The 14,744-nt window shown below is 40.3% G+C and overlaps 1 long non-coding RNA gene across 1 annotated transcript in view; it reads left to right on the top strand.

The window, feature by feature from the left end:
• Positions 1–594: 594 nt before the first annotated feature.
• Positions 595–14,744, top strand: part of LOC144576720 (uncharacterized) — a 124,456-nt gene continuing 110,306 nt past the window's right edge. Inside the window, exon 1 of the long non-coding RNA XR_013519127.1 lies at positions 595–685. This is a non-coding gene — a long non-coding RNA (uncharacterized LOC144576720). The remainder of the gene's footprint in view (positions 686–14,744) is intronic.

The raw sequence follows: 14,744 nt of genomic DNA on the forward strand, positions 1-14,744 counted from the left end.
GGCTGAACCCTGCCAAGCCAAAGAGGCAGAACTGCCCAAGGCCATGGGAGCCCACCTCTTGCATCAGTGTAACCTGGACGTGGTACATGGAGTCAAAGGAGATATTTTGAAGCTTTAAGATTTGACTGTCTCGGTGGATTTCAGACTTGCATGGAGGCTGTAGTCCTTTTATTTTGTCCAATTTCTCCCACTTAGTATGCTGCATTTACCTAATGCCTGTACCCTTATTGTACCTAGGAAGCAATTAACTTGCTTTTGATTTTACAGGCTCATAGGTGGAAGGGACTTGCCTTGTCACAGATGAGACTTTAGACTGTGGACTTTTGAGTTAATGTTGAAATGAGTTAAGACTTTAGGGGACTGTTGTGAAGGCATGATTGTGTTTTGAAATGTGAGGACATGAGATTTGGGAGGAGTCAGGGGCAGAATGATGTGGTTTGGTTGTGTCTCCACCCAAATCTCATTTTGAATTTCCACATGTTGTGGGCGGGACCCAGTGGGAGGTAATTGAATCATGGGGGCAGGTCTTTCCCATGCTGTTCTTGTGACAGCGATCTCTCATGAGATCTAACAGGGAGTTTCCCTGCACAAGCTCTCTCTTTGCCTGCTGCCATCTGTGTAAGATGAGACTTGCTCCTCCTTGCCACCTACCATGATTGTGAGGCTTCTTCAGCCATGTGGAACAGTAAGTCCATTAAACCTTTTTCTTTGTAAACTGCCCAGTCTTAGGTATGTCTTTATATCAGTGTAAAGCAGACTAATACAATTACTCAGCCATAAAAGAAAAATAATCCCTTTTGCCGAAACTTGGATAGAGCTGAAGGCCATTATTTTAAGTGAAGTAACTCAGGAGTTGAAAACCAAATACTCTATGTTCTCACTTATAAATTGGAGCTAAGCTATGGGTACACAAAGGCATATAGAGTGGTTAACAAACATTGGAGACTCAGATGGAGGGAGGGTGGGAGATGGGAAGGGTGGGAGATGAGTGAGAGATAAAAACTACATATTAGGTACAATTTGCTTTTAGGGTCTTAGTCATGAATTCTTTGCCTAGGCCAATGTTGGGAAGAGATTTTTCTAGATATAGATAGACAGATAGATGAGATATATCTAATTACTTACATATCTATAGATAGATAGATATACATATATTCTTGTTCTTTTCTATAGAAGAGAACAAGAATAAAAAAAGAAAAAGAAAAAAGAACTGTAAGATTGCTTCAAGAAAACAATTATAAAATTACTTACATATTACATGTTTATACAGGATTTTTAAAAATGTACGTTAAAAAAAAAGAAAAGGAAAACTCAAACCACTCATAATCTTACCACCCAGGGCCAGTTGCTGTTACAATTTTATTGAATGTGTTTTCAGACATTTTTCAATGCATATCCACATATTTAAATATAACTATTAAATAAAAACTGTAATAGTGCCTTTTGTAATATTTTCTAACATCCTTTTCACTCAATAAGATATCACAAACATTTTCAAATAATAAATTTTATCCTAAAAATTTGGCTAGCTGCATAGCATTTCATTTGAGCAAGGGATTTTTTTTTAAATCATTCCCAAATTGCCTGTTTTTTTACTTTTTCTTTTGCTATAATATTCAGCTGTGAAGATCAATATGATAAGTAATGCACATCCTTAAAAGTTACTTTAGGGATATTTTTATGTCAGAAAAAAATTATAAAATTTTATTTAAAAATTTAAAAAAATTTATTAAAAAATTGTGTCTTATAATTTGTAATTAATATAACATTATAAACATGAATAGAAAATGACCTCCAAGATGGTAGAAAATTTAATAAGGTTACTTTAGTTTTTAATTTCTAAGTGTATAAAAACAACTTAAAATTTTAAAGAAATAAAACAAAAATGTGTGTAGTTAAGAAATAAAATGTCCCAGGAGGATTTTTAGGAAAAGCAGCTCTATAAAGAAGGATGAAGCCTGTATATTGTTTAATTTAGGATGAAGGAGTGGTGTTCCATCTTTATATTTTGGAAACCCTCATGTGGGAATGTGAAGATCATTTTTAGGGGATATAACCTCCTACAATCAGGGCCTCAGTTCTTTCATATCTTTCTTTCAGTTTTTAAGAAAACAACTCTCCTTGCTAGAAGAGCAAACACTTATCTGTTGGGCATCTGCTTCTGGGTGAAGGTTAACTTGATCTGTTAGTCTATGGACTCCCAATTATTCCCTTGTTCAATATTTATTCCCATGACTCACCCTGACCCTCTGTTATACCTAGAATTCTCAAATTCAAACTTTCCTGTGGTTCTTCAGGACAGATCATTTCCTTTCACAGATGCTCACTGTCTTAGTTCAATGTTGCTATCACAGATTACTGAGACTGAGTAATTTATAAAGAAAAGAAGTTTATTTGGCTAATGAACCTGGTGGCTTCAAAGTCCAAGGTTAGGCAGCCCACCTGGTGAGGATCTTGTGATGCTTCAACTCACAGCGGAAACATGGAAGTAAGAGGACACGTGTAAAAAGAACAAACACAAGAAAGGACTACCTGCTTTCTAGGTAACTCATCCAGTCCCATCATAGTAAAAACCCACTCCCACAAGATGGCATTAACTATTCATGGTAGATCCTGTGCCATGACACAAACATCTCCCACTAGGCCCCACCTCCCAGCACTGCCACACCTGGAGTCACATTTCAACATAAGTTTATGTTGGGGCAGATCACAGCCAGACCATATCACTCACTCACCTGTACCTATTCTTGACCATTGTTTTTCGCACTTAGATCACTTACAACTTCTGCATATGATTTCCATTTTTCTAAAAATCGATTGAAATTTTGAATGAAATCTTGAGTGTTTACAGTCTCCCCTTTCTCTTTGTTGTGAGTTGATACATTATTATTATGATTCCCTTAAAATAAATGTAATGGAGATACAAGCAAGAGAGGAGATAGATGAGTCTGTCTAATGTGGTACCTTGAGCTGGAAGATACCTACTTATTTTAAATAAGGTGCTTTATTATTGATTTTAACATGTATAGCCTGTGTACTTAGCAAGTCCAAATCACAAAATCTCAATTTCTCCATCTATAATACGGGTGTAAGAACATGTCTACTTCTTAGATGAAATCAAAGGACATTATTATGTTCATGCAAAAAAGTTTTAACAAAGCACGACAGCTACACACTACAGAGGTTTCTTTTATTCCCTCAGCCTCCTCCTATTTGAGATATGGTTATTTAATCTCATCACCTAGTCCATAAAGGAGGTTTATCAAAGGATATAGACTCTTTTCCTTCTAAATCTATTTTATTCTAAATAAGACATAATGTGATTTAGTGGTTAAGCAAATTTGTTCAAAATAAGGTTACTTTTTGAATCATTTTTATTAGGCTATTTTCTTTTTATTACTTCAAAATGTCCTGGATCTTAATAAAACATTGTAATAGGTAAGACCATGCCAGAATTGTTTTCCCGATAAGAAAACCTATTAGCTGATAAAAGGAGAATAAATGTACTTATGAAACCTCTAATCAATGTGCTAATTGAAAAAGTAGTTCTTTTTCATTGTTGTCAGAACATAAGGATCATTATTGTAGCTCATTCATCAGCCTCCAAAGAAGGAGATTGCTCAAGCAACCTGAGTTCTGGTATTCTTTCTAGACATACTGTTCCTATAACACTTTCCCTTATGCATTCTAGCTGACCTAAGGACAAATTAAAAATCATCAGTGTAACTAAGATTTCCTCTTTAATTTGCTGCTGTGACTCAGTGCAGCTCACTTGTTGGTGATTAATAAATAGCTAAGACAACTTGCCCTGTGGAGTGGCACAGGATTTCCTGTCTAGTCATCAATCCAATAATCTGGAAACATCAATAAAAATACAGTGTTATTATTGGGCACAGGACTAGAAGCAGTGAAGAATGTGTCCATTGCTAGAAAATGAAGAATTCAGCATCTATTTCCAGACTCCTCAAATTATGCTACTTGAAAATCATTACTATTAGCATCACCTGTTTGTTAGTCTAGGCATTAAGAACCATTGTTTGCTCCATATATCAATTCAATTTGTGAGGAGGAGAAACCTAAACAGAGTATTTTAGAGAGTTCATGATGATCATAGACCACATTCCTGAGGGATTGTGGTTATTTTCATAACCTAACCCTGTGCCTCCCTAGAAGATCATAATTCTTGGTGATTTCTCTATGGCTTTTGGTGGATTTTTTAAGCTGTTAAAATTTAGTTAAGATTTTCTTAATTTTATTTTTACTTGTCTTCATTAATGAGGCAGAAGAGCCAAATACTAGGGATTTATGGAGCTTGGCATTCAAACTTATCTCTTTATTCCAAGAAAACTGCAGATACCATCTATGCTAATGCTTCCCAAGTTTGCCTGATTATAGAAATCACTTAAGGTAAACATTGGTTACCTACTGCAAAACTCAGTTTCTCAACATAACCATCTGTTATTGCCTACAAATCCATAGGCTGACTACACTTCTGTTAACTGAGTGGTTGCCAGTCACCTCGGCCTGGCTGATCTTGGTTGGGCTGGTGTATCTGCAGGCCTTTCTCAGGGACCATTGGATGGTCTCACCCATATGTCTCATAGCTGACTGGCTATCAACTGGGGTGAAAGGGGCCACATGTCTCGAACAATTCAGCAGACTATATGGGGCCTGCTCACACAGTGGCAGCAAACAAGAGCATGAGTAGAGGCAAGCAAGACCTCTTGAGGTCTAATGCAGCACCAGCGCAGTGTTACTTCTGCCACACTCCATTGGTCACAGCAAGTTGCAACACCAGCCCAGATTCAAGGGTGAGGAAACAGACTTCACAACTTCAGGAGAGGAGCTGGGGTGACACACTGCAAGTGACATGGATACAGGGAAGGTGGAGAATTCTGGCCATATTTACAAAACATCTATCTTAGGGTACATGTTTAAAAATGTAGATGCCTAGGTTGTCACTGCTATCAATGTCCCTCTTCAGACCAAACAAGTTTGTCAACTCCATTCAATACCACCTTGAACTGGTGCTCTCAGAACACCCAGGAACTGTCTAGTCTATTCCATCTTGCCTACAATCTCCTCTGTCTCTGAGATTGAAGACCTCTCACAACCCCTTTTCTGCAAGACAAGGTAAACAAGGATAAACTTTTTAGTTCTCCTTTGGAAACATGGGACAATAACATGTTCTGGGGATGGATTGTAGCTCCTGGCATTTGTATGCCCATGTTACTAGCCACTGGTCAAATTTAGTTCTCAAAATATGATGCCATTAGCCCTATAATGAAGTATCACTAAATTTATTTCTTCAACAAACATTTGAACAAACATCGAATGTCTGTCATCTACCAGACACTGTCAACACGAGGATATTAAACATACCCTTTTCCTTAAACCTTGGTTTTACTAGAAGAAGGAAAAGGACTTCATTATTAGAAAACTTCAGGAATGACTTGAAATTACTGATATTAAGCAAAAAATATATTTCATTAATGTAATTTGCCCTAAGCATTGACAAAATTTTATCTTGAAAATTCAGGTAACTTTTGTTGTATAGAAATATTTTTTAACAAATAATTTAATGTTCAGGATCAAAATGAGTACTCTTAATTTTTGTATTCCTGTATTTTTCTTTCTTTGTTGGGATTATCTTGGTTACTTGAAATTTACTAAAATAAGGAGTAAAATAGATTTTTTTTTTTTTAAGATATCTCACCATGTCACCCAGGCTGGAGTGCAGTGGCGTGACCTTGGCTCACTGCAACCTCTGCCTCCTGGGTTCAAGCAATTCTCCTGCCTCAGCCTCCTGAGTAGATGGGACTACAGGTGCATGCCACCATGCCCAGCTAATTTTTGTATTTTTAGTAGAGACGGGGTTTCACCATGTTGGAATAGATCTTAAAAATAATCTAAATTCACAATGTGACTCAGATTGAAGAGAAGATTTTATTTCTTGACAAGGAAATCGATACAGACAAGACCATTTAAATGTTTATAGTGATCAAGCTGTATCAATGAGTTTCTCATATATTTACTAGTCTATGATAATGCTTCTTACCAGGTATGGTGGTGTATACCTGTAGTCCCAGCTACTTGAGAGGCTAAGGTAATTGCTTGAGCCCAGGAGTTCGAGGCTGCAGTGAGCCGTGATTGTGCCTGTGAATAGACACTGCACTCCAGCTTAGACAACACAGAGGGACCGCCAAAGAGGTTTAAGGGACTCATAGTCCCACATGGCTGGGGAGGCTTCACAATAATGGCAGAAGGCAAAATACACATCCAACATGGCAGCAGACAAGACAGAATGAGAGCCAAGTGAAAGGGGAAACCTCTTATAAAATCATCAGATCTCAGGAGACCTATTCACTACCATAAGAATAATATGTGGGGAACCACCTCCATGATTCAGTTATCTCCACCTATGATCCACAGCACGTAGGAATTATGGAAGCTACAATTTAAGATGAGATTTGGGTGGGGACACAGCCAAACCACATCATACTAATACCAGGGAGGTAAGACTCCAATATATTTTTTGGAAGAGACACAAACATTCAATCCATAACAGTGACAGTACTTTGTACTTAAATTAAAAAATTAAAATTAAGGGGAAGGTGAGGCCAATATGGTGTTATAGGAGTCCTCATTTTGTAAATTTTTCCCCTGAAGGTTTTGATTTCTGAAGATATCAATTGCACCTCCCCTGAAATGTAATCCATTTAAATTATGAAATCCTGGAAAATAAAGATAAAAAATACTTTCCAAGGAGACAGGGGTTCTGAGACTGGGGAGGAGCCTGGGAATTTGGGTATTTATGGTTCCCAGAAAGGCCCAGCCTGGAGCCTCTGCAAAGAGGTGGTTACGTGAGGCGAGCAGCCCTCCAGCTGCAGGGGCTCTCAGGCCACAGCCCACAGGAAGCCAAAGGCGTGGCTGGCTGAGGCTGAAGGAAAATTCCAGGGCCGAGAGGCAGTGCTTTGGGGACGCCACAGTGTCTTCAGCCTGGGCTTCATTATACAAACAATAACAAAAAGCCTCAGACAACAACAACAACAAAACACCCCCAAAGCGAGAATATTCAGAAATGAAATGAAATAAATAACATCTAGGTAGTTTATTTTGTTAGAAAGAAAAAGGATGATTTCAGCCTTCAGGTCTTATTCATAAAGGAGAATTCAGAGAAGAGAAAAGACGTCTCAGAGGAAGTAAGAAGGATGCGATGAACCCCAGGGAAGGCCGCTTGGGGGAAATCCAAGTTGGGGTGAAGCTGTGGCTGTGGAGGGAGTTACTGGCCCAAATTAGTCACGAGGAACCTGAGCGGAGAAAGAAGACTCTGAGATGAATCGGGAAAGCTCAAGCCCAGTGTGTGGTTTGGATCAGAGCACAGCTTGAGTCCATAAAGGCGGCGAGGTTCAGGAGCTCGCGGTCTTCCTGACAACCACATCATCCATCTCCTCTCCACACCCCTCACAGCCACCTCCTCATGGAACAAGCTACGGCTCATTTCTACCCAACGGGTGCCAATGTCTGTAGCTAGTTTTCTTGTTTCTTTAGGACCCTCAGATGTTAAGCTGATGAATAAATATTTAATCTGATCATCAGGATATATACATATTTATCATGGCTTGTATGATGTGTCTACCTGTATGTGCAAGGTACTTGTGATGAGAAATACTTACGAGGTTAGAACAGATCAGGTAACCCTAAGAGGAATCATAAAATTAAGTTCATTTTAAATTTCTTTGCCGTAGATTAGAAATTCTACATCAAGATCTGGAGTCAAGCCTCTTTGGCTCTCCTCATATCTCTAGCGCTTCCTACTTGCAAGACCCCCAGTAAATCACTGAATTTCTCTTACTTCAATTTCCCTTTTGTAATTTGTGGAGTTTATGGAGCTGTTTGAGGGATAAATGAGTTTGTATAGAGAGAGAGCTCAGAATGCTGTCTGCCCATATGATGGCACTTGATACATGATGGCTGTCATTCCCTGCTTTGAACCAGTTGTCAAAATGGTCAGAGCAGTTTGTCAACAATTTAAATGTTCTCACATATGAAGCAGGTAACACCTAGGCATAAAACCAGGCAGAGGTTTGTGTGAGTTGGAGCGTGCTTACCTAGCTGAAATGGACACTGGCTGCCCACATCTAACCCTTCTTGTCAGTATTGCCAGATCTTCTGATGTGTCAAGACAAGTTAGGTAACAAGATTTTTGCATGAAACCTCTCAATTTTTAAATACTGGAAATGATCTTAAATGCTTTTAAAAAAACTCAGTCCAGGCCCAGCAAAATGTCCCTGCATCCTGCATCCTGCCCATGAGCCAGAAGTTTGCCACCACTGATGAACGTGTTCTGACACGGTCCCAGATGTTTGAGCAGAAGGCATGACTGAAAAGAGCTCTGTGGAGAAGTATTGAGAAAGACTTGCCATTAGGGAAGGGGGTTTGATGTGTGTGTGGTGTTCAATGTCAAAGCCGAGCAGAATGAAAATAATGTCCTTTTCGTGTTCTCCCCAGTGAAGCAGACACAAAGCCCTTCCGTGCTACCACACCTTACAAATGAAACCGGAATGACTGCCCTTGGTGTTTATCTTCCCTTTGATCCGGGTCGATTTATACCAGGCCACCCTGCTAACTGTTCCTCGTTGTCAGCTTACACACAGCTCAGCACATTTCCATCAACTGCTGCCCTGTCCAGTGCCTTGCTTGGGACACTGAGTTAAGTATTAAGAGGAAACAGATACGTATGTTTGACCCAAAAGAACCACCACGCAAAAGAATTAAACAGTAGATATAATTCAGATATTTGAGAACTGATTCAGGTCCAACCTCATGAGACGGCAAACACTTTTGTAAAACTCACTTACTGGAGCTTTCGGTTTTGGTTTGGAGGTGTTTTCTTACGTATGGCCTTTGTTCCAGTGCTTATGTATGATACTGACTCTTAACTGTTGAGATTTTGCAGATGTGTGGAATAGTGCAGGGAAGTGAAAAGTCTAATATAAGAGAAGTACTGTCGTAAGTTAAATGTCTGTAATAAAAAGCGTTCTGCATTTGAGAATTCAGTTCCCTTGGTTGTTGCCTGGCTAGGGACCAGGTTCACATATCTAACAAGATATGTGAACCTATTCAAGTGATTACTGCAGCTTGCAGAGAGACGAATCAATATTTAAACCACAGCGATTCCCACAGCAACTCAGGGGCTTATCTAATAACCTTAACCTCACTCTCCTCATTTTCTTCCTGAAACTAAGACCTGCTGGTTCATAAAGCTGTTATATGCCCGCCTGTCTTGCAGTCTCCTTCTGAGGAATGTGTCTTGGGGAGTTTGAACTGCGGTGTCTTCCTCTCTTACTGCTGGGGACCCTGTCACTGTGACCACAACAGTCTGGCCTGGTCCTCTTGTCTTTGTTGGAACAAAAAGGAACTATAAGGAAACTCAACGATGGGGCAGTTTGATGTGCGGCTGCCTACGACTAGAGTTCCATAGTGAAAGGTGTCATACTGGCCCAAACATATCATCTCTCTTGGAAACTGAGAAATTCGCCAGGGAGAGAAGCAGGGAGCAGGAGATGTGCTTATTCTGGGGGGAAAAATGACCAACCACTTGGGAGATAGGTTCTCAATGTATTAGAGTGAATTTTGAGCCATTATTTATCTGAGGAGAGTATTTCATAGCCATCATTCATTCACTCATCCATCAAAATAGCGTGAGAGAGTGAATGTTTGTTGACATCCTAGGCACTGTGGGGGACACATCTGGGCTCATTCTCAGCAGAATTTAAGTGGACCTGGGCAGTGAGATATAAAGTCGAATTTCAATTTAGAACTTAAATCAGAGAAAATGAATTGTGATTTCCTAGGTTTCCCAGGACCATCCTCTTTTTGGGTTTTTCTTTTGAGTATCGAACATTTTTGATACTTCCCTGACCTAGTTTACTTAAGACCACAACCTGCTCCTCTCCTCTCCCTCTTTCCCTGCCCCCCATCTTTCATCACACTTAACAACTTCTAACATTGTGTATTGCTTATTTCTTTGCTGTATTCACTGGTTGTCTATCTCTACAAAAACTTCAGCTCCACAAGGACAGAGACTCTTGTCTGTTTATTAATGTATTTCAAGTACCTAGAAGAGTATCCGGGATATGAAAGGTGCTCAGTCAAGATGTCATGGATATTGAATGAATAAATCCTTTGCAATCATGGGTGAAAATATTTCCAAAAGTTTTCTTACTTTTGCCTTCTTCACTGCAACATTCTGGGTAGATGGAAAACTCTTGGTGGGTTGTCATATGGAGCCACTCTTATTTTGCCTAATTTTTCTATTCCCTTTAGGATCTACTGAGGAAGGTAGGGCATTTTTTCTCCTCCTTCTGGCTAACACACTCCAGGAAGATGTACTGTTTCAATTCCAGTGTCAGCCTTTTTGACATCAGCTGACCAGCGGTCCTCTCTCATCACCACCTGGGAGAGCTTCTTTCTTCTTCTACTTGGGAAATTCAGAGAAGGAAATCTGCAGGATTTGTGTTAGAAATAAGGACGGGAATGTAGTGAAGAATTCTGTAAATGAGGGTAGCAGTGTGGTCATGTTAAGAACTTTTAGAAGCAAAAGTGACCAAGATCCATGCTGTAGTGTCCTGTGTTTTGTGCTCATAATGAAAATGATGATAATTATCCACTGTTGTATGATTGCTTGTATGAGCAGTCTGGGGGTGAAATTTGGGCATTTTTCCTGACTGCATAATTCTAGTGTTTCTCTGATCTTTCAGGAGACTCTAAATCAACTGATATTCTTTAATAAATTCTTATGCTATTTCAAAAAAAAGAAACAAGACTAAATAAGTCAGATTTAACTTTGCGAGTCTGTTTTCCAATTTCTAATTATGTCAGCAATCTTTTAAGCTATGATTTATATAAAATGAGGACTAAGGAGCAGCCTCTTACCAAAATTTGCTCAAGTTCATTTGGTTGATTTATGGAAGGGTTGGGACTTGACCAAGGTCTGCCTAGCTTTAAAATTAGTACCCTTAAAAAAAATAGCTTCTGTGATGTTCCTTCAACTTATGTGTATAAAATTCCATTCATGATACTTATTCTGTGGCTCTCAGCCTCTCATCAGACTTTTACTTTCTGCTTTTCACTTTTAAAAAAATTCTACCATTTCCAGAGAGGGGATCACTTTTTTAAAACCTCCTTATAAAGTTGAGGGTTTTGGCTAGGTGTGGTGGCTCACGCCTGTAATCCCAGCGCTTTGGGATGTTGAGTGGGGTGGATCACTTGAGGTCAGGAGTTGAAGACCAGCCTGGGCAACATGGCAAAACCCTCTCTCTACTAAAAATACCAAAATTAGCCAGGCATAGTGGCACACGCCTCTAATCCCAGCTACTGGGGAGGCTGAATCTGGGAGGCAAAAGTTGCAGTGAGCTGAGATGGTGCCATTGCACTCCAACCTGGGCAATAGAGCAAGACTCCATCACATAACACACACACACACAAAACCAAAACCAAAAAGCAAAAAACCAAGTTGAGGTTTGGGGTGGCTGAGTTCTAGTCAGAGAGCATAAACCAATGAGGGTATACATATTTTTTATTTCAGGGAGGCATTAAGGATCCCTTTAGAAATTTAGATCTGGATTTTTCAGCTTCATCATCAAGTCCAGAACAGCATGAAAGAACAGTATGAAAGGTTTTTGGGCAAATGGCTCCCTCCAACAATACAGGACAATGGCCTATGATTACACTAATGACACTGGCTCTGAGTAGAACTGATAGCCACCGGCTCCTCCATGCTTTTCCAGATTGGAAGGCAACCCTCTCTCCTAAGAGGCATGGTTATGTGTCTGTTCCTGGCATTGCTTTAGAGGTTTAAAAGAAAAAGAAAACTAATTACAAAGCATCCTGCACAGTGAGTAAGAAAAATGAAAGAGAAATGACTTGATGAAATCAGGATAACAATAATACCATTTTTTATTATCAAAAAGATAAACAAACTTTCCAAAGTTTCCCTTGGAGGAGGTTCTTCCTATAAAACTGGTCCCAGCTTGACTCCAGGACTGAGATCCATTCTCCATGGAAGCTCCTCCCTCAGCCCTCAGGGATCTCACAGAGACAAACAACCCTAAGGCTTAGGGACAAACACACTTTGGTCTGAGAAAACAAACAAACTTTTACTTATGCAGAGTCCAGTGGTTCAGGTTTCCTTTCACTATTTCTAGAAAAGGATTTGCTTTTAATAATTATGCCTGGCTTCTGACCAAGAAGAATTCAGCTGCGGCTTTTTCCATGGCCAGAACTATCTTCTCATGATTCCTACTCTCCTCTTTCATCTTCACTTCCTCTCCTCTTTCCCGACCTTGCCATTATTTTTTCAGATAATTTGGCCTCAGACTTTTAGTCTCCACTTCTAAGAGACTGTTTTCTTACTGACTTCCTATTGGCCATCCTTTGGGGTAGCAGGTGGTCATTTGGGATTGACACACACAGCTTTCCTTCTCCTAGAGTAGTAGGAAGAGAAAGTACAGCATCAGAATCACCAGGTAGATTCAATGACTTTCAGAGTTTATTTGGTGGGTCACACTGAGGCATGAAGAAATTCTCAGAACACCAGTACCTTGATATCACTAAATCCCTCATTCAGTCATGCCATCTCCCAATCAGCATGTTTCATGTCTGTATTTGTCAGGGCTTAGAAATAAACAAAGACAGGACTTCCCATCCTATTTGGAATATTTCCCCCCTTCACTTCTATTTACACTTTACATTTCAGCCCAGTTACCACCTCCTCAAAGAATCCTTCCCCAGCCTACATGTTTATACACTCGTGGAATTCTTTTGTTTTCCCTGACAGTAATGAACATATCCAGTGCTTTTCTTATATGTAATAATTTGTTGAGTTTCTCCATTAGAGCTGAATGTTCATTTTGCTCACCCTTGAAGATTCCGTGTCTAGCAGGCACTCTGTAAATGACTGGGTAATATGTGTTGAGTAGGGACACAGGTCAGAAGATGCTTACAAGAGTTGATGTGATGGCAGTATGGACTCTGGCATTCATCTAATGCACTGTGGGTTGTGGGGTGCATAAGATAAACGAAAAACTTCCGGAAGTGATACTGAAATGAATGACACAGCTGAGTCTCAAAGTCTGAGGAGGTGGCCCAATAACAAACACAGGGGTGTGAGCTCATGGTGACAGCATTCCAGGTTGGGGCAAACCTTGGAAAGGGAGAGAATGAGGCAGACTTGTTTATTTAAGGCAAAGAGCTCAGTGAGTTCAAGGTACAGGGTGTGAGCTAGGGAGTGGAGATGTCAGAGTTGAAACTAGCCATGTGGGTCCATCATGAAGGCCTTGCATGTTGTGCTAAAAATGCCAATCTCATCCTGTAGGTGTTAGGGAAATACTGAAAGTATTTTAGGTAGGGTAGAGGTGTGAGCAGATGTGTTCCATGCTCAGGTGGGTGAGATTGTAACTTACATTACAGGCCACTAAAGGAAGGTCAGGAAATTCTCCGTGTTTGCTGGTCTTAGAAGCAAGTTGCCAGGAGAAGTGGAAGTCCCAGAACAGACTGAGGAGGGGTTGCCTCCATGCTCTGTAGAGTTTAAGGCAGAAACCTGGATACGGCTGATAAAGGCAAATTTTCTCTTACTTCAAAAGCCAGCATTTAGAAACTCAGCCCTCATTTTCTAGGGAAAAAAAAAATGTATTCTGGTGTTTGGATGGCATGTAAGATAGAGGTGCCTAGAAAAGTAGCCATCACTACTCTTATTTTCAGAGTGAAGGCGGTGATTGCGCTGCATTTCATGAAATTGTCAATGGGACCAACCACTCTTTCATCCTTGCCACAAGGCTTAGTGTTTTAGGAAATGGCACACAAAAGAAATTCTAAGAAAATAATGCATGACAGAAAGGAAATGCATTGCGTTTTACCATGGAATGAAGTTATGACTCAATCATCATGATTTAATTAGGGCCCCCTTGAAGTTTCCTTTTCTGGGATGCTGAGCACTGGCTTCTCATGCTTTTGAAGCAGCTCTGCTCCTTCTACTTACCAGCTTTTGATGTTACCGCTTGCCAAGCTGCCTTCTTCCTCTTAGCTCAGGATTAGCTTAAATCCCTCTTTTGAGCAGCAACTGCTGCCAGGTAAGCCTCACCCTGTCGGGACTCACCAACCTCTCTGGTTTCTCCTCAGCTCCAGTTCCAGCTCTGTGGGAAGAGATCCCCGCCTGTGGAAATCTTTGCTCCAAACCCATTTAATGCTTTTTGTTTACTTATTTATTTATTTTTTTTGAGATGAAGTTTCACTCTGTAATCCAGGCTGGAGCGCAGTGGCATGATCTTGGTTCACTGCAACCTCCACCTCCCAGGTTCAAGCAATTCTCCTTCCTCAGCCTCCCTAGTAGCTGGGATTCCAGGTGCATGCCACCATGCCTAGCTAATTTTTGTATTTTTAATATAGACAGAGTTTCCCCATGTTGGTCAGGCTGGTCTCAAACCCCTGACCTCAAGTGATCCACTCACCTTGGCCTCCCAAAGTGCTGGGATTATAGACGTGAGCCACCACACTTGGCCCAAACTCATGTAATTTTTTTTTTTTGAGATGGAGTTTCCTTCTTGTTGCCCAGCCTGGAGTGCAATGACGTGATCTCGGCTCACTGCAACCTCTGCCTCCTGGGTTCAAGCAATTCTCCTGCCTCAGCCTCCCAAGTATCTGTGATATAGGCACGTGCCACCACACCCAGCTAATTTTGCATT

This window comes from Callithrix jacchus, chromosome 6, assembly GCF_049354715.1.
Source record: "Callithrix jacchus isolate 240 chromosome 6, calJac240_pri, whole genome shotgun sequence".
Lineage (NCBI taxonomy): Eukaryota > Metazoa > Chordata > Mammalia > Primates > Cebidae > Callithrix > Callithrix jacchus.